Consider the following 23,360-nt stretch of genomic DNA (forward strand, 5'->3'; position numbering starts at 1 on the left):
CAAAATTAAAAGCCTAAAATCAAAAGAGCTAACCTAAAAGCTTTTGATTTTGACCTACAACATAATATTGCTATGTTTAAACTTCAATAAGAATGAAGAGGGAGGGGCTTTCGGCTTCCCTATATAGAGAGTCAACATCCTCCCCTTTTTGCGTAACACTTTATGAATTTATTCCTATATCGTTAAATTAATTATAATGAACTCAGTTGTTTTTTTATATAGTCTTTAACTATAAATTTATTATATAATATATCTTATAGCTAGTCATTAACTCTATAGTCTTTAATTAGAATATACATATATAGTTAAGGACTATACAATTCAAGAATATAATTTACATTATGTAACACACTAATACACTTGCCGATGCATGAGAGATACCACAGTCGTTCACCCCCAGCAGATGAATGAGTCTGTTCGGAGAGCTTGGAAAGAACACCTCCCTGTTTATTGGTTTTGTCATGAAGGTGGATCTCTCAATTGGCATCCTTGCTATTTGATCTTCCCATGAAGAAGGCCCATAAAATCGGTTGCAACTTATGCTCTTCATTTTGTGATGTGGGATCTGGAAAGTGTTAGTATGCAGTTTGTGCTAGTATGTTGTTTATGCTTCAATTTTGGGGCAAACACTGTTGGGTTTGTTATTGGTTTGGAACTAGAAACCAATAATATAAAAAATGCGACTGACGCTTAAAAAGAAAATACACTAATACACTTACAATGTGTCACTATATGATTAAATCATTATTTAAATTTTTTTTTTAATTTTTAATGTGTTATAATAATGTGATTAAATTTTTTATCATTATAAATAAATACTTTGTTAAATAATTATTTAATTTTAATTGTGAAAAAAATTATAATATGATTTTGATGATATTATTTTGCATTTTAAATAATCAGAAACTAAAACTATTTTTATGAAGGAAACAATGGAAAATAATTTAAAGCTATTTTTTAAATTTTAGTTAAATTCTAGAAAATTGACATATGTGAGTATAAAATTTTGTTTTCAAATTTTCTAAATAAAATTTTCTAGAAAATTACTTAAGTTTTCGAATTGTCACTGAAACTCCTTTAACAACTACACCTTTGAACTAGACTAAAGAAGCCATTCAAGCTACCGCTCGCACTAGCGATAAAGAAGTCATCAAGTCATCACCATCTCCTTCCATTACTACTAAGACAAAGATTCTTCCAAAGGTAATTCTATCCACTTTATATATTGTGTACATAGAAACGGCTCTGATACTCCACTGCAATTGTATGTTAGGAGGTAGTGATGACTTGATGACTTCTTTATATCTGGTGGAAGCAGTAGCTTGAATGGCTTCTTTATTCTGGTTCAAAGGTGTAGTTGTTAAAGGAGTTTCAGTAACAGTTCCAAAACTGAAGTAATTTTCTAAAACATTTTATTTAGAAATTTTGGAAACAAAATTTTATATTCACATGCGTCAATTTTCTAAAATTTAATTAAATTTGAAAAATAACTTTAAATTATTTTCCATGGTATTCCTTCATAAAAATAATTTTACTTTCCAACTGTCTTTCAAATGCAAAAAATATCATCAAAATCACATTATGATTTTTTTTTCACAATTAAAATTAAATAATTATTTAAGAAAGTATTTATTTATAATGATAAAAAATTTAATCATATTATTATAACACATATTAAAAATTGTAAAAATAAAAAATTATTTTAAATATAATTTATATTAATTTACATTTTAATTATAAAAATATGATTTTTTTTTTAATTTTTTGAATTAGAAAATTATTTTCAATTATTGACAGGTAAATAAGTTTTTTAAGTTTTCCCTTGGTTTTCTTAGAAAATGAAAATTGGAGTTTTCTTAGAAAATAAAAAATGAAAAATAGAAATCTAATTTCTACAAATAAACAAGTTCTAAGATTAATAGAGTTAAAAATCTAATTTTATTGCTACAGTAACTATCTTCAAAATTTTACTCCCAATATCCAAAATGGGGGAAACCATCATTTCTCCATTATTTTTTTTTCTTATATTGATTCCTCCCTTATTTTCTTCCCTTCCAAACAAGCTGGTAATGTTGTTAAATCTAACACATTAATGTAGTAGAGTATGAGAGCATTGGAAAGAATTACCTTTGGACGAATGTTTGTCTCAGCAGTAATTGAAGGAGGTAATAATGTCTTGATGACTTCTTGAGAGCGTCACTAGCTTGAATGGCTTCTGCATCATGAAATAAATGTGAAAAAAAAAAAGGAAAATAATCACACAAGCAGTAAGTCTTAAGGAAAAAAAAATATAATCTAATAAAATTTAAAATTGTGAAAAAGAAAAACCTATATAAATAAAAAAAAGGAAAAAAAACTCCTCTTGCCTGTTTGTTGCATCATTCCCTTCTTCCTTATTTTTTCTTTCGGTTGCTTGTCTTTGCCTAAGGTCATGGACAAATCATGAAATTATTTGTAGCAAACAATGGAATTCATTGCTAAATGAATTCTATAATGAAATTCACTTGCAAATGAAATGAATTCCATAATGAAAATTGAACCAAACAGGGTCCGTCTCAAATTGGTCAAATATAACTCAAATTGAAAATCAAGAAATAATTATTAAACCTATAAAATCCACTGAGCATTGGTGGAGGAAAAGCCAACGAACCCATTGATTAAAACAGCATCAAATATCACACTAACATGAAAATCTATTAACATGCACATGACTAACCTAAAGAATGTCACCTATGGTCTGCTTTTGTCCTCAACTCGCTTCATCCGCACCTTCCCTCTCACCATTTCGCCATTGATGAGGAAAAAAAAAAGAAAAAATGAAAAAAAGAAAGGCCTGAGTTCTGCCGATATATACCTTAGAAACAAATAAAGAGAACGAGGAACCAAAGCTGGTCTGCAGAGTTTCGCAACCTAAGCAAATGGAGCGCAGACTGAAGGTAGAGGCAAACTGTTCGCTTCTAGTGAAGGTAGAGTAGCGTCGACAGGAAGTAAGATGAAGGATGAAGAAATGAAGTGACAAGTGAGAAGCAAAAGCTGTGGAATGGAAGGAAGTTTTAAAGACTTTCCCAACCCTTAGTATCCCATCCCAAGGGCTTTTATAACAATTCACTTTGGTTCAGTTCATTAAAAAATCGAACCGAAATAAATATATTTGAAGTTTTTAAATTTTAAATCAAACCAAATTTCTAATGAAAACCTAATCAAATTTTCTAATCAAGTCAAGTAGATCGATTTTCTTAATATGAACACTAATCCTGCGGATGATTTTGATCCATGCCATCAAGTTATTAAGCCATTTGATTTTGTAAAGAGCTTAAAGTATTATTTGGAAAAAAAAAAAATATATATATATATATATATATATATATATATATATATATATATATATATATATATATGGTGAAAAAATGAATTGAGGGAAAATTATACTAATGAAAATGGAAAGTAAAACGTAAATAATAAAAGTGAAGAAAATAATAGGAAAAGTGAAAAAATGAGAGAAAAGATTAGAAGAAAATGAGAGAGAATGGAAGAAAAGTGAAGAAATTAAATGATAAGAGAAAATGGAAGAAAATGAGAAAAAAAAGAGAGAAAATGATGAGAGAATTATGAAAAAAAAAAAGCAAGAAAATTAAAGAAAAGGGAAGGAATTAATGATAGAAAATGAAAAAAAAAAAAAGGAAGAAAGGGAAAGAAAAGGAAAGATAATGAAAGAAAAGGAAAAAGAATAATTAGAGATTTAGGAAGAAAATGAAGGAAAATTAGAGATTTTGGAAGAGAATGAAATAAAAGGAAAGAAATTGATGATTGAAAATTGATGAAAACGAAGGAAAAGGAAGGAAGAAATTAATGATAGAAAATGAAAGAAGAAGGAAGAAAGGGAAAGAAAAGGGAAGAAAATGAAAGAAAAAGAAGAAAAATAATTAGAAAATGAAGAAAAAATTCAAAATTGGAAAAAAAAGAAAGAATGGAAAAAAAAAAAGATTGGAATGGAAAAGAGAAAAAAAAAAGTAAGTGAATGAATGATATAAATAAGGAAAATATGGTGTTTGAAGATATAAATCCGCAAATTATCAACCAATCCGTTGTCAATTTAAACATTAAAATTTAAGTTTCCCTTCAAAAAGAATCTATTGCTAAGTATACACATTTTAATTTTTTTTCCCTCATAAAATAACCAAGGGGTTAGCAATGAATTTTAAAATACGTTATTAATTTTTTATGTAGGGTTTTTTTATTACAAAAGTAGACCGTTGTTAATTTGATAAAACAATTTTAATGATAAGTTGATTGACGAAAATTATAAAATCATTTTTTAAATTTACAAAAATAGCAATGGATAAACAAATCTATTGCTATTGACAATAGATTTTATTACTCTGTTGCAAAATTAGCAAAGGATTTAGAAATTCATTGCTAATAATCATAAATTTTTGCATATGACGTTAATTTTATATTCAAATATTTTTATAATGTCGATTAACAAATTTTAGCAACGAATAAATTTATATTGCTAATAGCAAAGGAATTAATAATGGAATCTTGATTTCCGTTGCTAAAGTGTTGCTCTATACAATTTTATTCCAAAATTGCAATGAAATACATTATTGGTTTCAACATACATTATTGTTAATAACAGATAAAAATCCGTCACAAAAATCTATTACTAATTTGTGATTTTTTGCAGTGTATTAGATATTAATTAATTTAAAATTTAGTTTATTCTTTTTAATTTTAAAATTTAGAATTCCTTTTACTATTATTTAAATCCATTTTACTTCTTTTAAGTGCTGTAAAATTTTTATTTTCACTTTTTTCAGAGTTTTTTTTTCCTTGATATATATGAAATAATTTAAAAAATAATACTAATAATTTATTAATAATTAAACTTTAAAATTTAAAATTGAATGGTATTTGCAAATAATTTATTTATTAATACTTAAAAATAAATTCATTTATCACTTTTATTAAACTTTAAATATAGGACTTATTAAAATCCCCACTCTTTTTTCACCTATTGTTATCGATAATTTAATTATTTTTTAAATGTGGACAATTATATTTTTAGTTATTTATTATGTTCTATTTTTCAAACCAATTATATTTATGTTCATAATGATAGACTGTATTTTCATATCCTTTCTATTTGTATGCATAGTTACGTAGACTGCAAAAACAATATTCCTACAAAAGATATAGAGTTTGAAAATCAAAGAATAAACTATAATTTAGTCTCTGAAGTTTGACAAAACCTATAACTTAGTTCCTATATTTTTAAAATCAAGCAATTTAGTCTCTAAAATTTGACAAAATCTATAATTTAGTCCCTACCATTAGAATTTCAATTAAGTTACCATTAATTCTAGTAAAAATGATCAAAATGCCCTTAATTCTATTTTCAATCTAAAAATAATTTAGTCCATCAGATTTTATTTTATTAGCGATTTAATCCTTGAGATTTGGATAAACCAACAATTTAGTCCCTATAGTTTTAAAACCAAACAATTTAGTCTTTGAAATTTTAATAAACTTACAAGTTAGTCTCTATCATTAGAATTATGGTTAATTTCTCATTAACTTTAGCAAAAATACCAAAATACTTTTAACTTCATTTTCAATCTAAAAATAATTTAGTCCTTGAAGTTTTATTTTAATAACAATTTGTGCCTATACTCATATTTTTCTTCTTTTTTTATATATAACAATATACTATAATTTATGAAAATATTATAAGTTAATATATATAATTATTTATATATTATTAAAATAATAATGACATAAATAGAATTTTACAAAACTATAAAGGCTTATTTATAAATAGTTATAACATTTAAGGATCCATTAGTAAAACTAATGGACAATTTTGTAACCAAGCAAAATTTTTAAGGACCTTAAATAATTAATCTATATTTGTTTAAATTAATTTAATGGGACCCACATTTTAAAAATTAAAGAGACTAAATTATTAATAAAACAAAACATCAGGGACTAAATTATTAAGAAAATAAAATCTTAAGGACTAAATTGTTTTCACATTAAAAATAATGATAAGGGTAGTTCGGTCATTTTTGCTAATAATGATAACTGAATTTTGATGGCAAAGACTAAGTTGCATGTTTTATTAAGTCTTAGAGACTAAATTGCTTAGTTTTGAAAATTTATGAACTAAGTTATAAATTTCGTCGAATCTCAGAGACTAAATTGCAATTTACCCAAAATCAAATGACCAAAACAAAGAGTTATACCATTAATTGTTTAACTTCTCAATGATTTATATAGTTAAAAGAATATTGTTTATAAAAAAATGCAAAATATAGTATAGGAAAATAATGAAAATTTGTAATTGATGATAAATATAAAAGATTTAATTTTAGAAGAACAAACTAAATAATTTAAATAGATAACAATTAAATTGCCCATAACAATATGTGAAAAGAAAGGAGATTTTAATAAGCCTTATGCTTAATATTTAAGAGAAGTGATAAATAAATTTATTTTTAAGTATTAATAAATAACTAATTTTTAAATACCATTTAATTTTAAAATTTGAAGTTTAATTATGAATAAATTATTATTTTTGAAATTATTTCATATATATCAAGGTTAAAAAAAAGTGGGAAAAAAGTGAAAAATAAAAATTTTACAACCTTTAAAAGAAGTAAAATGGATTAAAAAAAATAAAAGGAAGATCTAAATTTTAAAATTAAAAAGGATAAACTGAATTTTAAATTAATTAATATCTAATACACTACACTAAAAAAAAAATTGCAGATAGTAATAGATTTTTGCAATAGATTTTTATTTGTTATTATTAGTAATGTATTTTGAAACCAATTTGTAATTTTGTTACAATTTTGGAATAAAATTATATGGTGCAACACTTTAGCAACGGAATCAATATTCCATTGTTAAATCCATTGCTATTAGTAACATAAATTTATTTGTTGCTAAAATTTGTTGTTAATCGACATTATAAAAATATTTGAGTATATAATTAGCAACATATGTAAGAATCTATTATTATTATCAATGAATTTCTAAATTCGTTGCTGATTTTGCAACGGAGTACCAAAATCTGTGGTCAATAGCAACAGATTTATTAATCCATTACTATTTTCATAAAATTTAAAAAATGATTTTATAAATTTTGTCAATTGATTATTAAAATTATTTTGTCAAATTAGCAACAAATTGAAAATCCGTAGCTATTTTTGTAACCATAAAAATCATGCATAAAAAATTAGCAACGCATTTTAAAATCCATTGCTAATTCATTCGTAATTTTATGAGGGAAAAAAATTAAAAAGTGTACATAATTATACTTAGTAATGAATTCCTTTTGAATGGAAAATTAAATTTTAATGTTTAAATTTACAACAGATTCGTTACTAATTCACGTGTGTGTGTACATATATATATATATATATATATATATATATATATATATATATATATATATATATAATCAAACACTACATTTCCTTATTCATATCATTCATGCACTCATTTTTTTGCTATTCCATTCTAATCTTTCTTTTCTGTTCTTTCTATTTCTTTCCAATTCTGTAATTTTTTTTTCATCATTTTCTTTCATTTTCCAATTATTTTTTTCTCCCTTTCCTTTCCTTTTCTTCCTTCTTCTTTTATTTTTTATTATGAATATTTTTTTCTTCATTTTCTTTCATTTTCTTTGATTTTCTATCATCAATTTCTTTCCTTTTATTTCATTTTCTTCCAAAATCTCTAATTTTCCTTCATCTTCTTTCATTTTCTTTTCAAATCTCTAATTATTATTCAGAGATTTTGATACTTCCGCATATCGTTTGCTCAAATTTCAAACTCTAAACCTTTATATAATTTCTTGTATCCACAAGTTCAACAGGCCCAGCACCCCAAACCCATTTTGGGTTAATGCAAGTATAATATTCCGCAAATGTGCACTTTTAGGTCAGAAGAATTAATTTAAAACTCGATATTTTTTAGTATTTGATAAACATTTCTTTTGTTGGCATGGCAGGATTCTTCTTCGGAGACCAGAAAATCTTCTATGGATGTGCTTACAGTAACTAAGGGTCTGCTAGCAGAACTTTCCAGCAGGACTAGGAAAAGGAAATCTCTTAATCCTGAAGTATTGCAGAAAGATTAGAAGGATTTTTTAATATGCCTTTAGAGGCTATACAACAAGCTAATGCCTATGGCAATATTGAGGAAATTATCCATTCACTCATTCAAAATAGTAAAGATTTGCATGAGAAGACAATTCTTGAAATTCTTCTCGCTCGCGTGGCAGAATTTAGAGAGAGTATTCCCATGGCTATGGTCATTGAAGAAGCTGCTGAAGCTCGCATAATATCTCTGTTAGGGAAAGCCACTGTTCTTGATGCAAGATTGGAAGAAAGAGAAAAGAAACTAAGTTTCTTGGTACCTGAATTCTCAAGACTTTCAAAAGAAGAAGAAAAACTACAGGCGGAAAATCAATTCTTAATTACCCAGAAGGCGGAGATTCTTGCTCATAAGAAGCATGTTTTAGCTCACATGGAGAAAACCAATGATGAAACTTCTGAAGATGTAGAAGAATGACGAAATCTGGAAAGTGTAATCAAGCAGGTTGATGTCGATTAGCTTGGAGCTAAAGAGAAACTAGCATTAGCTAATGTACTTTGGAAAGCTTAACATATTCTGGAAAGCTTAACATATTCGAAGCACTGCCATGTTGTTTCTTGGATTTCTTATATTATATTAATGGAATGGACTCTTAGTTCGTCGTTCTTTTAAGTTTATTTCAATTTTAATTCTCCTGAATTGTTTGAATCTCAGTGAAATCCCACGGCTTAGTTGTATAGGGGGGAAAATTGGGATATATAATATCCTTCATTATTTTTATTTTTTACATCTTTCATTATTTTGATAGAAACGTAATTAATAATATATATTTGCGACAGACTAGGAAATTCGTTGCTAAATCTCTAAATAATTTTAATTTCTAATATTATTATAATTAATATAAATTAAATAAAGCAGAACTCCATGTCAAATAAAAGTTTTCCAGAGCCAAGGTTGGTAGTAGCTTTGACTGGGATTTATGACCATAGTATTAGTGTTATTTTATAATTCAAATTCCAATACAATTATAATTTTAAGTTTTTAAAACCTATTCTATGTACATTTTTTTTTTAAATTACATACATTATAACCCCAAAATATAACCACTAAATATTTTTCTCCATATCTATGAATAATTTTGAAGCTGATGGAATTGAGTAATTTGTAGATATAAAAAATGGTAGCTAGGCTATTTGGATACTGATTATGGGCAGCCTGAATTTATTATGTATCTTTACTTTATTGTCATTAATTGAATATTTTCTGAAGTTCCTCTTCCAAGAAGAGGTTTCTGATTAAACCCTATATTGCTTCTAATCGATGATTTTCTATTTATTGTTGTTCCTAAAATAAAATTTGACAATTTTGTGCCTAATCAGACACCTGAATGGTATGAGCAGTTGTACTCATCTTGCTTTTTTTTTTTTTTATTTTTTTTTTTATGGTGTATGGAGAACCAAATATATTTCTTGTGTTACGTTCTGGTCTATGCAATTGAGTTTAGAATCTCCATCTATTGAAATTTGAATGTAGGTGTTTTTATACCTAAACTTGCAGGGCTTTAGATGAATTTCCTTTCAATTTGCTAAACGATCTTGCAGTATGGTGGCTCACCATTTGGCTAAACTAGCTCTGAGCAGTAGCTCCAAGATCTTGTAGTATGGGTGGCTCACCATTTAGCTAAACTCGCTCTTAGCAATAACTCCAAAATTATCTTTATATTTTGGCCAATTGACTGAAAAAAGTCAAATCTTTGCGCGCTTTTGCGGTTTAGTCGGTAAAAGTAAGGAGAAAATAAAAAATAACATTTAAATGCTAAAATATTTCACCTACCAATGCTTATGGTTGGCAATTAGCAACCAACGTGTTTTTGGTCAGTAAAATTAAAAAGAAAAGAAAAATATAAAATGCTAGAAAATGTTATCTACCAGAAGATTGGATCGATAATTACCAATGACCACATATTTGGTCGATACAGTTAATGCAAAAATAAAAAATAAAAATTCAAAAATGGTAAAAAAATGTACCTACCAACCATTGTTGTCGGTAATTACCAACCCCATCCCTGGGTCGTGACATTTAATGCCTCAATCACAGTCGTCTCTCCAATCAAACACACCTGTGGTCGTCCAAGAAGTTGCACTTGTAGTTGGCCAAGAGCATGCACCTAGGGTTGGCCAAGAACTTGCACCTACAGCTAACCAGGAGCCTAAATATGCTAGCTCACAAGGTTCTCGCCCTTCCTCAGTGGAGATTGATTCTGCAGGGCGACAACGCCTTACATTTTGTGATGGAAAGTGAGTTAAACAATAAAATTTTAATTAGCTTATAAATGAAATGTAATACATGTGTGTTGTTGACTAATTATATTTTTATTCATGTGTGTAGGTTATCTACTGGATCCCAACCACTTAAGTGATCACTAGTTCCTTTAAGTAGCGAATAGCCCCTACAGGTATTAGCTGGAAGAGTGTCCCTCAAGTAACAAAAGATTTTTATTGGGAGGAATTTATGTGAAATCTATTTAAGTTTTATTATGTTCTACTATAGTATTTTGAAATATAGTAATCATACAAATATGTATGACTTTAATTGTAGAAAAAGTACTATTGGGAGGATTATGAAGAAGTAGGGATAAAAGTTGTCTAGTAATCAAAGATAGCAGAATGCTATAAGGACATGCTTGTGGATTTCAAGAGCAATAGAATAAGGCCCCAGTATGTTAGTGAAGAAACATGGAGTCAATTTGAGCAGCACTAGAATGACCCTGAGGTTATTTGGTGCGCCGAGCAGAATTCACAAAATCACTGCGGTGCTACAAACACTCCTGGGCCATCCATACACATAGGTGGATCCATATCATATCAAGAATTCAGATAAATTGGTGAGTTTTTGCTTAAATAGTTAAGGTATTTAATTTCATATTTGATGGAAATGTGATGGAATTGTCAAGGTATAATAATCATATATGATAATTTATGGAAATGTAATAGAATTATCATGAAAATTATTATGGATTGTTGTGTGAATGAATGGTGAGATTTTTATTACTTTCTGATAGGGAGAAAGGTAAAAAATATAGGAGAAACTATATCGAATTTATTTTTTATTTCACAATAAATTTCAATAATTTATTATATACATACAATAAAATATTTATGATAACTGTTTATCATTTCTTCAGGGTAAATAATTCGATTGGAAGCAAAATCTTTTGAGTTATTTCTCCACACTCACACTCAAAAGCATGACAAAACCACTTTTGCGGATGAAAACTCTAGGCAAATACATGTATGGTACAATATTATTAATTTCACCACAAGTTTTTTTTTTTTTTTTTATTACATCACGAATTAATTATAATTGATTTTTTATTTTTCATATTACATACAGGAAGCAATAGTCACTAGGAGGGAGGAGCTCGCACAAGCCGCACTCGACAACATTGATGAGATCCAACTTTATTTAGATGTTGTCAATGGCGGTGAGAAGAGAAGGAAGGTATATGGCCTTGGATCTGAATCATCTGCCTATTACCCTTCAATCAGAGCATCTTCTAGTTGGACATCTTCATCGTGCGATCGTCAGAATGCTGCTTTACAACAAGTACAAGAATTGTAGAAGCAGCTTGAGGATTCGAGGGATTCGAGGCAAGTCATTACAAATTGAATGCAACAATTGGAGCTAGAAATGGAACGCATGAGAATCTCTATGATGGAGGAGGTGATGAGATTAGTCTGAAGCCTGCCAACACCAACGCCTCCACCTCAACCTTCCCAGGATTGATGGTTTTGTATTATATTTTTAACTTATTTGAGTACTTTTGTATATTTTATTTTACTGATATGGATTTTATATTTAATTTATTATATACAGTAGAAAATTTTAATATTATTGGATTATTATTATTATTATTAGTAGTAGTAGCAATAGTAGTAATGATGATTAATTTTTTATTTTGATATCAAATATCAATTATTTCAAATTTAAAAAAAAAATTTTAAATACTGACTAAATTTTTTGGTTAGTATTATTTTATCATATAATTATATAAAAATTAATTCTACAAAAATGTTGGCTATCATTTAAGTGGTTGCTAATTTTTTTTCTTTTAATTATAAACAATACCGACCAAACAGTTTCGTTGGTACTATTTTTACACCATATATTTATATGGAGAAATTATTCTACAAAAATTTTAGCTACCAATTTCGTGGTAGGTAATTTTTTTAAAATTATAAAAAAATACCAACCAAAGTTTTTGGTCGGTATTATTTTACGCCGTATAATTATATAAACAAAATTATTCTACAAACTTTTACCTATCATTCACATGTTTAGTGCTATTTTTTTAAATTATATAAAAAAATACCAACTAAAGTGTTTGGTCGGTATTATTTTTTACGTTATACAATTATTAAAGAAAAATAATTCTACAAAACTTTTACCTACCATTTACATGGTCGGTACTATTTTTTAAAATTATATACAAAATACCAACCAAAGTTTTTGGTTGGTATTTTTTCAATCTTATACAATTATTTAAAAAAATAAATATACAAAATGTTTTAGCTACCATCTCTGTGGTTGGTAATATTTTTTAAATTATACAAAACATACCAACCAACTATTTTTTTGGGTAATTTTTCCTATATTAAAAAATACACCAAATGTTACCGATTGACTATTGTGGGTCGGTAATTACCAACAAAAGTTTCGTCAGTAATTGGAAGCTAATCTGATCGTTCTTACCACCTAGACTACAAAGATATCCACCAAAGGTCCACCAATTACCTACCAATAATGTGGCCAATATATTTACTAACCAAAATAATTTGGTCAGTAATTTACCTACGGGTAAACTATGGACAACCCGAAAGTGATCGGTATTTCATCAGCAATCTTAATTACCGACCAAATAATATTCAAAATGGTTGGTTTTTTTGGTTGGTATTTTTTCCATTTCTTGTAATGCTAATTTCCACGAGCTTATTTTTTTAATTATTTTAAATATTTACAAATTTATAATATTAAATTTTATTTTAATTATTAATGATTGTATTTATGACAGTAAGTAAGTATAAATTAAATATATTAAAAGTTAAAAATTAAGTAAAGCAAAACTCCATGTCAAATAAAAGTTTACCATAGCCAAAGTTGGCAATAGCTTTGACTGAACTTATATCCATAATATTAGTGTTATTCTATAATTCAAGTTCACACGTTATTATTCTGGCTATATGTACTTATTATTTATTTTATATATATATAAATTTCTATTCATTTTTTTAAATATTATATAATATTATTATAGTATTATAAATATTATATTTAATTATTTAATTAAAATATTAATATAATGTTATTTTAATTGATTAATTATATGGATAAAATATTTATTAATTTAAAATTATTACATTTTTATTGGATCATATTTTTATGAAAGTTATGTGCTATGTAATTATAACATGCATAATTATATACTTAAATATAATATAATAAAAAAATATAATAATAAGTTTTAAAAATATAAATGGGTACAGAAGTTTAAAAATTAAAATAAATTAATAAAAAATATAAGTTAAGTCATTGAATTAAATTTATTCAAATTTTGTTTTTTTTTTTTGAAAGTTTGATTTGCCTATATTATATTTTTTAGAATTCAAAAGAATATTAATACACATGAGGAGGTTGTACAGCAAGATTAATATGAAAGAAATTTATTTATAAAACTAAAAAATAGAATAATTTTTAAATTGTATTTTATAGTTTAGTGCATTATTATAATAAAATTTCATTTTCATTATATTGTTATCTTGAAATTTTATATTGTCATATTGTTTAACACAAATAATTTTAAAACCTATTTAATATATTATTGCATAAACTTCATAAGTATTTTTTAAATTATAGATTATATTATATATGTTATGAATACATTATAGATTAAAAATATAAATATAAATTTAATCATGCATTTTTAATTAATTCATATTAATTATATAATTAATACACTCAAGTAGCTTCAATTTTTTTTCCTTTTCATATCCTTCTCTCGTTTTTACTATTTTAAAAAATTAAAATACAACAATTTAAAGTTAATGTTGATATGAGTATATCATTTAACATAAATATATGCAAAAATATAATTAGGCGTGTAAATGGACCAAAATTGACCAAAAAAAAAAGGGCCAAAGTTGATAATTGGTGTAAAATTTTAGCTTTTTTTTTACAATTTGTCCTTTTAAAAATATAATAAAATTTATCTATTTTTCAGAAATAAGTTCCTTAAATACATTTTAAGGAAATATGGGGGGAAAGAGAGGAAAATTTATTTTTTTATTATACTATGTTACATAAATATTAATTTTTCAATTGTTGTAAGTAATAAAACATTGTTTTTTCATTAAGTTAGGTCAAAATTGTCAACTAGCTATAAGTAAAATGTACCAAATAAAATTGACTATAATTGAAAAAATCGAAAACATTTGGCTTCTTTTATTATCAAAGTTTATGCTATGTTAACAATATATAAAATCATAATATTTCCACATCAGTAATAACATCTAAAAACATCTAAAATAATATTATTTTGGCTATGTCATCTATTACATCAGTGCTCAAAATCTCCTATTTTGAAACATGGCCAAAATAAACTCTAAAGTTTGAAACTAGGCCAAAATTGATCCCACAAAAAAAAAATGGCCAAAATTGACAATTCACATGAAGATTTGGCTTTTTTTGACAATTTGAACTAATTAATTTTTTATATAAAATTTAATTTAACTTAATTATTATCTACTATTTTATAAACCTAATATATTAGTTCATTCCTAGCTTGGCTTAGTACAATAACTAAAAGTATATCAATCATCTGGCAGACTTAGGTTTAAATTCTCACTTACCTATATATATATATGTTTATCATTTATAATAAATGACATTACTTTTCTAGTTATATTTTATATTATAATCAATCAATAAACATCAAACAAAATATATGTCGTGTCGCATTATGATTGAATATTATCATCTAACATTTGAACTTTATCTTTTGTATGAAAAATAGCTTGGTTTTAGATAAACTTAAATGTAAAGTATAAACAATTATATTTTATATAACTTAAGTATATAATGATTTAATAATATTTTTAAAATATAGTTGTATTAATATATTATTTTATAAAATAATCATAAATAAAATTAATATCATTACATCATTAGAAATTGTATAATTAATAAAATTGAACCAGTAAATGAGCCAACTAACGGCTTAGTGATAAGTCTATTTAATGGGTTATCTCATAAACCTATTAAACAAGTATATTCACAAGCCATCAAATGACTTAGCTCGCAAGCCTATTCATGAGTCAACTCGCAAGTCTACTCACAAGACAACTCACGAGCTTGTGAGCAAGCCGATTCGAGTGTCTCAATGAGCTAAGTATTGGCAGCTTGAGCTTGATTCTTTCTAAACGAGCTGAATCGAGTCAAACTTTTGTTAAGTCAAGCCTCTAGTAGTTCAACTCATTTACAGCCCTAAATAACATGAACAAGTTATTTGAAAACATTTAAAATTATGTGATGAGAATGTAAACATTGGAATTTCACTTAGATTCAATTAAGATTAGCAGGGGCGAATGTAGGTTTAAGTATTGGGGTTTAAAATGCTCATATTGCACCCTTAATTGTATCATCTCATGTTCAACAAAGTTTTGGGATAAAATTTTGTACCAATTGACAAATGTCATCAATTTTGATGTGTACATTTCCTTTGGATTTTAAGTTGAACTAAAACTAAAAGTAAGTAATTCTATCGCATGATCATTGAACTTATGCTAGAAAATTTTAATTTTTTTTCTTTAATATTTAATTTATTTTCATGATTGGTGGTAAAACTAGTTTTAAACATTAAATTTAATAAAATTGTTATTCCTAAATTTGGAGGGAAATTTTTAAAGATAAATTAATAAAATTAGAATTAAAATTTTTAATAATTTAAATAAATGCAAAAATTATTACTATTTTATATTTATTAAAAAAAAAAGAGATGCCACGTGCTACTTAGCCTATCTATTTTTATTTTTATTTTTATTTGGAAAAAAAACGCTTTTCACTAAACTAAAAGAAAAGAAACATAAGCACAAACAAAAGCTTGAATACATTAAAGGAAAATCCTCCATAAAGATAATTTTAGAGCTATTGCTTAGAGCTATTTATCTAAACAGTGAACCACCATATTACAAGATCGTTTAGCAAACTGAAAGGAAATTCATCTAAAGCCCTGTAGGTTTAGGTATAAAAAAGCCCACATTCAAATTTCAACAGGTGGAGATTTTAAAGTCAATTGCATAGACTAAAACATAACACAATAAATATTCTGGTTCTCATACACCATAAAATAAAGGCCAAATCATATAAAAAAGCCAAACCTTTATGCATTTTTGCATTTTAATCCTATCGTTTTAATTTTGGCAAAAACAACCAAAATTGAAAGGTTGCAGAAATTTTATCCAAATTTGAAATCCAATTTGAGGAAAGTGTGGCTCTGATGATGTGGCATACAGTGTGGCATTTTTATTCTAAAATCATGGGACCCACTTGACATATCATTTTGGCAAATCATACAAAAAAGCCAAACCTTTGTGTGCTTTGGTGTTTTAATGCTATCGTTTTAATTTTGACAAAAAAAAAAACTCTCTCTCTCTATCTGTGTGTGTGTGTGTTTTATTATGAAAGGTGTTAATATCATGAAGGTGGGCTCTCAATTGAACTCAAACAATTTTGTAGACCTTCAATAAAAAAATTATGAGATGATAAAATACTTTAATTCCTTTTTTTTTTTCCTTTTATTCTTTCTGCAAACTCTTCTTTTTCATCTGTTTCTACTCTCACTGACACCATAAAAATCGAGAAACTGTACCTTTACTCTTTGCTACACAGAATTAGTATGATTCTCTTTTGAGGGTTTCCCATAAACACTGCTTCAAACTTCAATGACGTCATCAAGGCGTTTGGATTCGAGGAGTTACCTTATGTCAATGAGGCTGCCCCTTGGGTTAGACGGGTCTTCATAGCCAATGAGTCCCTACCTAACTAGAAAATCCCCTTCCAGCATGAGATGGCACAGGTGTGGTTCATTTATTGATCAAAGCTTTTGGGCAATAAGTAGTTAGTTGATTATGAGTTTATTTTATAATTAATAATATAAAAATTTGTTCTTTTTTATTGTTATTTTTCATGTTCCAGAGTTCCTATCGAAATTGTTCTTCTTTTTGTGAAGTAGAACTAGGGAGTGGGGGAGAAACTCTTGCAGTTCTTAGCCATATCATTTATGAGAGAATGAAAGAAAAGTACCTAGATTTTACTGAATGACAAGAGAAGCATGATTTGATTTATACTCAAGCATTGGGCAAAGACGATGATCATCCTTCATCCTCAATTAGCCATGGATGGAAGGTAACCATTTTTTACCAAAGTCAAGAAGGTGTCTGAAAAAAGGTTTGTTCTTAGTTGTTTCTACTCATATTTTGATACGACGGATGTATAAATTGTGTTGCGAGTCCAATTAGTTTATGTTTTGTTTCAATAGGGTAAATTTGGAATGGTTAGAAGATAGAATGAAAATGATAATCGGTCCAATCCCTACTATCAAATATGACAAGTCAAGAAATCACAAGATTGGTTCAATAGCATGGTGGTTGTGTCCACAAGTTGGGAAGATTCGAGAAATGATCCTAAGAAGGCAGTTACATTTAGGGATGGTAAACCATTGCCAGGTGATATAATCTATTGGCTGCTTGAAAATTCTTGAAGATGAAAGTGTCACCATCCCTTCCATAATAAGAGAGAGAGAGAGAGAGAGAGAGAGAGAGTTTATGTGTGCTTTGTGTGTGTGTGAGAGAGAAAGGGGTTTTAGTTTCTTTGCCAAAATTGAAACAATAGGATTAAAATGCTGAAACGAGCAAAAGTTTGGCTTTTTTGTATGATTTGCCAAAATATTGTGTCCAGTAGGTCCCTCGATTTTAGAATAAAATTGCCACATGGCATGCCACGTCATCAGAGCCATGCTTCCCCCAAATTAGATTTCAAATTTGGATAAAATTTTTGCAAACCTTTCAATTTTGGTTTTTTTTTTTTATATATTTTCAAAATCGAAACCATAAGATTAAAATGCAAAAACGTGCAAATGTTTGGCTTTTTTATATGATTTGGCCTAAAAAATCCACAAATAGCAAGATGAGTTCAACAACTCATACCTTTCAGGTGCCTGATTAGGCACAGAATTGTCAAATTTGATTTTAGGAACAATAATAAATGGAAAATCATCGATTAGCAACAACAGATGGTTTAAACAGAAATCTCTTCTTGGAAAAGAAACTTCAAAAATTATTCAATTAATGACAATAAAGTAAAGATACATAATAAATTCAGGCTACCCAACATTAGTATCGAAATAGCCTAGCTACTATTTTATATATTTGCAAATTATTGAATTCCATCAACTTCAAAATTATTCATAGATGGAGAAAAATATTTTGTGGTTATAATATATGTAATTTAAAGTAAATGCACTTAGAATAGGCTTTAAGAACTTAAAACTATAATTATATTGGAATTTTACTTAAAATTATAATATTACTTAAAATTTAATATTATAAGTTTGTAAATATTTAGAATAATTAAGAAATAAGTTAATGAAAGCGAGATCGGTGTTTAAGAATTTTTTATTAAGTTTTTATAATAAATTAAATAATTTTTTAATTAATTAATTGATAATACTTATAGGATTAAGATTTTTATTATTAAGAATTATAATAGAACTTTTAGTATTAGTAAAACTATTATTAAAATAATATTAAAATTTTAATTTATATTAATTATAATAATATTAGAAATTGAAATTAGTTAGAGATTTAGCAACAAATTTCCCAGTTTGTCTAATGACGATTCTAGAAATACATTTTTATTATTTTTTATAAATAATAAAAGTAATGAAAGATATAAAAAAGAAAAATAATGAAGGATTTTTTCAGATATCCCAGTTGTGATCAATAACTAAGCAGTGGGATTTCAATGGGATTCAACCAATTCAGGAAAATTAAAATTGAAATAAAATTAAAGGGCGATAAATTAAGAATCCATTCCATTAATATAATATAAGAAATCGAATAAACAGCATGGCAGTGCTTAGAAAATGTTAAGCTTTCCAAAGTACATTAGCGAATGCAAGTTTCTCTTTAGCTCGAAGCTAATCGATATTAACCTGCCTGATTTCACTTCCCAGATTTTGCCATTCTTCTACATCTTTTGAAGCTTCATCGTTGGTTTTCTCCTAGTCAACTGAAACCTGCGTCTTATGAGTAAGAATCTCCTCCTTCCGGGTAATTAAGATTTGAATTTCAGTCTCTAGTTTTTCTTCTTCTTCTGAAAGTCTTGAGAATTCAGTCTCCAAGAAACTTAGTTTCTTTTCTCTTTCTTCCAATCTTGCATCAACATCAGTGGCTTTCTCTAACAGAGATATTCTGCGAGCTTGAGCAGTTTATGCCATGGTTATAGCCGTGGGAATACTCCCTCTAAATTCTGCCACGCAAGGGAGAAGATTTTCAAGAATTGTCTTCTCAAGCAAATCATTACTATTTTGAATGAGTGAATGGATAATTCCCTCAATATTGTCATAGGCATTAGCTAGTTGTATAGCCTCTAAAGGCATATTTAAAAAAATCATTCTAATGTTTCCTTTTTGTTGTGAAAGTCATACTCAGACATAAATAACACAAAATTTAATGTGCCTATTCTACCAAATAAATCCACTATAGAGGAAAATAATTACAAACACTAATTATTTTTTTCATCCTTACAAGTCACTCAAACAAAGCTCACGGAATTCGATACACCTCTTCACTTCGTGAGCTCTCTACAATACAATATAATAGTCAATCAACTATCATATACATAGACTACTAAAATCTAGTCTTTTTAGGACTCTAATTATTAAATTTCATAATTTAAGTTCTATTAAACTTAATTTTTTTTTTCTAATTTCCTAATTCTATTTAACTTGGACTCTAACACTTTTGTTTATGCAAAACTTCAGGATTTGGTGCTTGGTTTGACATGGGGATTTCACTGCTAGAAGGAGATTTCCATTTTCTAGTCCTGCTGGAAAGTTCTGCTTGGAGACCCTTAGCTATTGTAATCACATCCAGAGAAGATTTTCTAGTCTCAGATGGAGAATCCTGTCATGCAAACAATATAAATGTTTATCAAATACTAAAATTTCGAGTTTTAGATTGATTCTTCTGACCTAAAAGTGCATGTTTGCAAAATAGACAGTGTTTATGTAACTCAAGACCAATTATTAAAAAAAAAAATGGGTCTAGTAATTTGGGATGTTAGCCCTTTTGAACTTGTAGATACGAGATATTATATAAAGATTTAGAGTTTGAAATTTAAGCAAACGGTAGTGGAGGTATCAAAATCTTTTCTATATAACTTATTCTAATTTAATAAATAGACTCCATTTGTTTCATAGGTATTTGTTGTTAAATCTAACATAAAATTGTAGTGGAGTATCAGAGCCATTTATATGTACACAATATATAAAGTGGATAGAATTACCTTTGGAAGAATCTTTGTCTTAGTAGTAATGGAAGGAGGTGGTGATGACTTGATGACTTCATCACTAGTGGGAGTGGCCGCTTGAATGGCTTCTTTATTCCGCTTCAAAGTTGCAGTTGTTAAAGGAGTTTCAGTATTGGTTCGAAAACTGAAATAATTTTCTAGAAAATTTTATTTAGAAAATTTGAAAACAAAATTTTATATTCAGATGTGTCAATTTTCTAAAATTTAACTAAAATTTGAAAATTAGCTTTAAATTATTTTCATTGTTTCCTTCATAAAAATAGTTTTATTTTCCGATTATTTTTCAAGTGCAAAACAATATCATCAAAATCATATTATTATTTTTTTCACAATTAAAATTAAATAATTATTTAAGAAAGTATTTGTTTATAATGATTAAAAATTTAATCACATTATTATAACACATATTAAAATTTTAAAAATAAAATTTTTTTTAATATAATTTATATTAATTTACTTTTAAAATATAAAAATATGATTTTTGTTTCTCATTTTTTAAAAAATTTTAATTAAGAATTGTTTAATTTTTTAAAAGATATTTCAATTATTATAAAGTAATAATAATTATTATTTATTTAAAATTTTAAATTTTTAAAAATTTAATCACATTATTATAACACATATTAAAATTTTAAAAATAAATTTTTTTTAAATATAATTTATATTAATTTACTTTTAAAATATAAAAATATGATTTTTGTTTCTCATTTTTTTAAAATTTTAATTAAGAATTGTTAATTTTTTAAAAGATATTTCAATTATTATAAAGTAATAATAATAATTATTTATTTAAAATTTTAAATTTTTTTGATAAATTTTGTTTGAATTTTTCGTATTTTTATTGTTGTATTTTTGTTATTTAGCTAATGGTATTCTTGCTGGATTTCTATTTATTAATAAAATTTTTTGCTTATAAAAAAATAGAAATAGACATGATTACAATTTGTTTAGATTGAGGCCAATAATGTAGTTGCTAACTTTTTAGGATACCAACATTCAAAAGCCAGCCTTTTCTCTAAACTGCTCTCTTAATTGCGCCGAAAGTTCTCTTGTTCCTGGTCATAGATGGGGTGCTATCAGCCACCATTTCTGATCCGCGACACCCTTTCCCTCCTTCTGTTAACCTTTTTTTTTCTCTGTGTTTTTGGTCTTTTTTTTTTATTTTTTTTTCCTTTTAATTTTTTTTATGTTTTCTCTTGAAATAATCTCCTTTCCGTGTGTCTTCTTGTAGGCTATTCTTGGATCTAGTGGTTTCCTACCTTATTGTCGATATTTATGTCCTGTCCATCTATGGTGAAGGTTCTGTTTTGTTAGATCAATGTGCAGTACACGAAGCTTGTTTGTAGAGGCTATTTACTTCTATTAAAGCCCAGTAGTGTAGCCTGTTCCTCTAATGAAATTTATGGTTCTCAACCTTCGTGTTTGTTTATTCACAATTAGTTTCTAGATTTTCAGGCCAAGTATATATAAAAGTTTATGTTGTGCATCGTGAAAGTGTATAAACTATAAAAGAAATAAAACAAATATACAAATCAATAATTTTTGCATAGTTCAACATCTTAACATAAGGCTACGTCTATGAACATATCATCTTTCACTATCAATAAAATAATCATAAATTACAAGATTCAAGCTATACTACCCATCATCCCAATTACATACAAGAGAATCTCACTGCATAAGCTCATAGTAAATACATTTGTTTGTCCCTCTCATTCTCTTCTAGACATAACCTAATATATTTACTACTTTAATTACTTTACTACTTTACTATAGTCTCTTGCTCTTGGAATATGCCCTTTCTTCATCTTAGGCTGAAGTCTCTTTCCTTCTATAGACCTGCAATGGACAATAATCTCTTTATCTTAAACTACACCCTTCTTTTTACCTTAGGCTAAAGCCTTTCTCCCTTCATGGAAGTGCAAAAAAATAAGTGAAAAATAGCAATTTGTGTGATAATTAGTTATATAAGTTTCAATGTAGAATACATTAAAATAGCCAACAAGGTCATGGATGAAACTAAATTTATGTCACCCTCTTATTTATTAAGAACAAACAAAGAGAAAATATCTATTGGGCTAAACGATCAAATTTAGGAAAAATTTTTCAGTGAAATTGATGTATATATAACGGTTTTGTTCGCATCATTAATTATTATGGGATTTGTGACACCCCTTACCCGTCTACAGTATAGCCGAGCAAGAAGTGCCACATTCGGTGCCGGAGCACCCTATCTTGTTTTATCATATCTATTTTAAACTTTTTATGTCATTTAAAACATGTATTCTATATGTAGAATTTTTTTTTTTTTTTTATATCTTATTTCTGTGGAGACCCGGACAGAGCCTCCCTTATTTTATTAGCATCTGGCAGATTCCACTAATCACCTATTAACATGTTCATATTCATTTTACACATTTTCATATCATATTCTCATGTATCATATCATTTACAATTATTTATGAGATCTCAAAATGAAGTATTATCTATTGCATTCATATAGAAATTCATAGATAATAAATTACAAGTTTTCATTTCAATCTCAAAGTTTAATTACAAGTCCAAAATGAAATACATCATAAACTAGTAATTACATCATGACTAAACATAAT

General features: G+C 26.9%; 3 pseudogenes; 2 read left to right on the plus strand and 1 right to left on the minus strand.

The window, feature by feature from the left end:
* Positions 1 to 370: 370 nt before the first annotated feature.
* Positions 371 to 8,673, plus strand: LOC131183021 (uncharacterized; annotated as a pseudogene).
* An 8,278-nt stretch (positions 8,674 to 16,951) lies between these two features.
* On the plus strand, positions 16,952 to 18,062 carry LOC131183022 (clavaminate synthase-like protein At3g21360; annotated as a pseudogene).
* A 1,241-nt stretch (positions 18,063 to 19,303) lies between these two features.
* Positions 19,304 to 22,556, minus strand: LOC131183023 (uncharacterized; annotated as a pseudogene).
* Between the last annotated feature and the right edge of the window lie 804 nt (positions 22,557 to 23,360).

This window comes from Hevea brasiliensis, chromosome 1 (genome assembly GCF_030052815.1).
Source record: "Hevea brasiliensis isolate MT/VB/25A 57/8 chromosome 1, ASM3005281v1, whole genome shotgun sequence".
NCBI classification, from domain to species: Eukaryota; Viridiplantae; Streptophyta; class Magnoliopsida; order Malpighiales; family Euphorbiaceae; genus Hevea; species Hevea brasiliensis.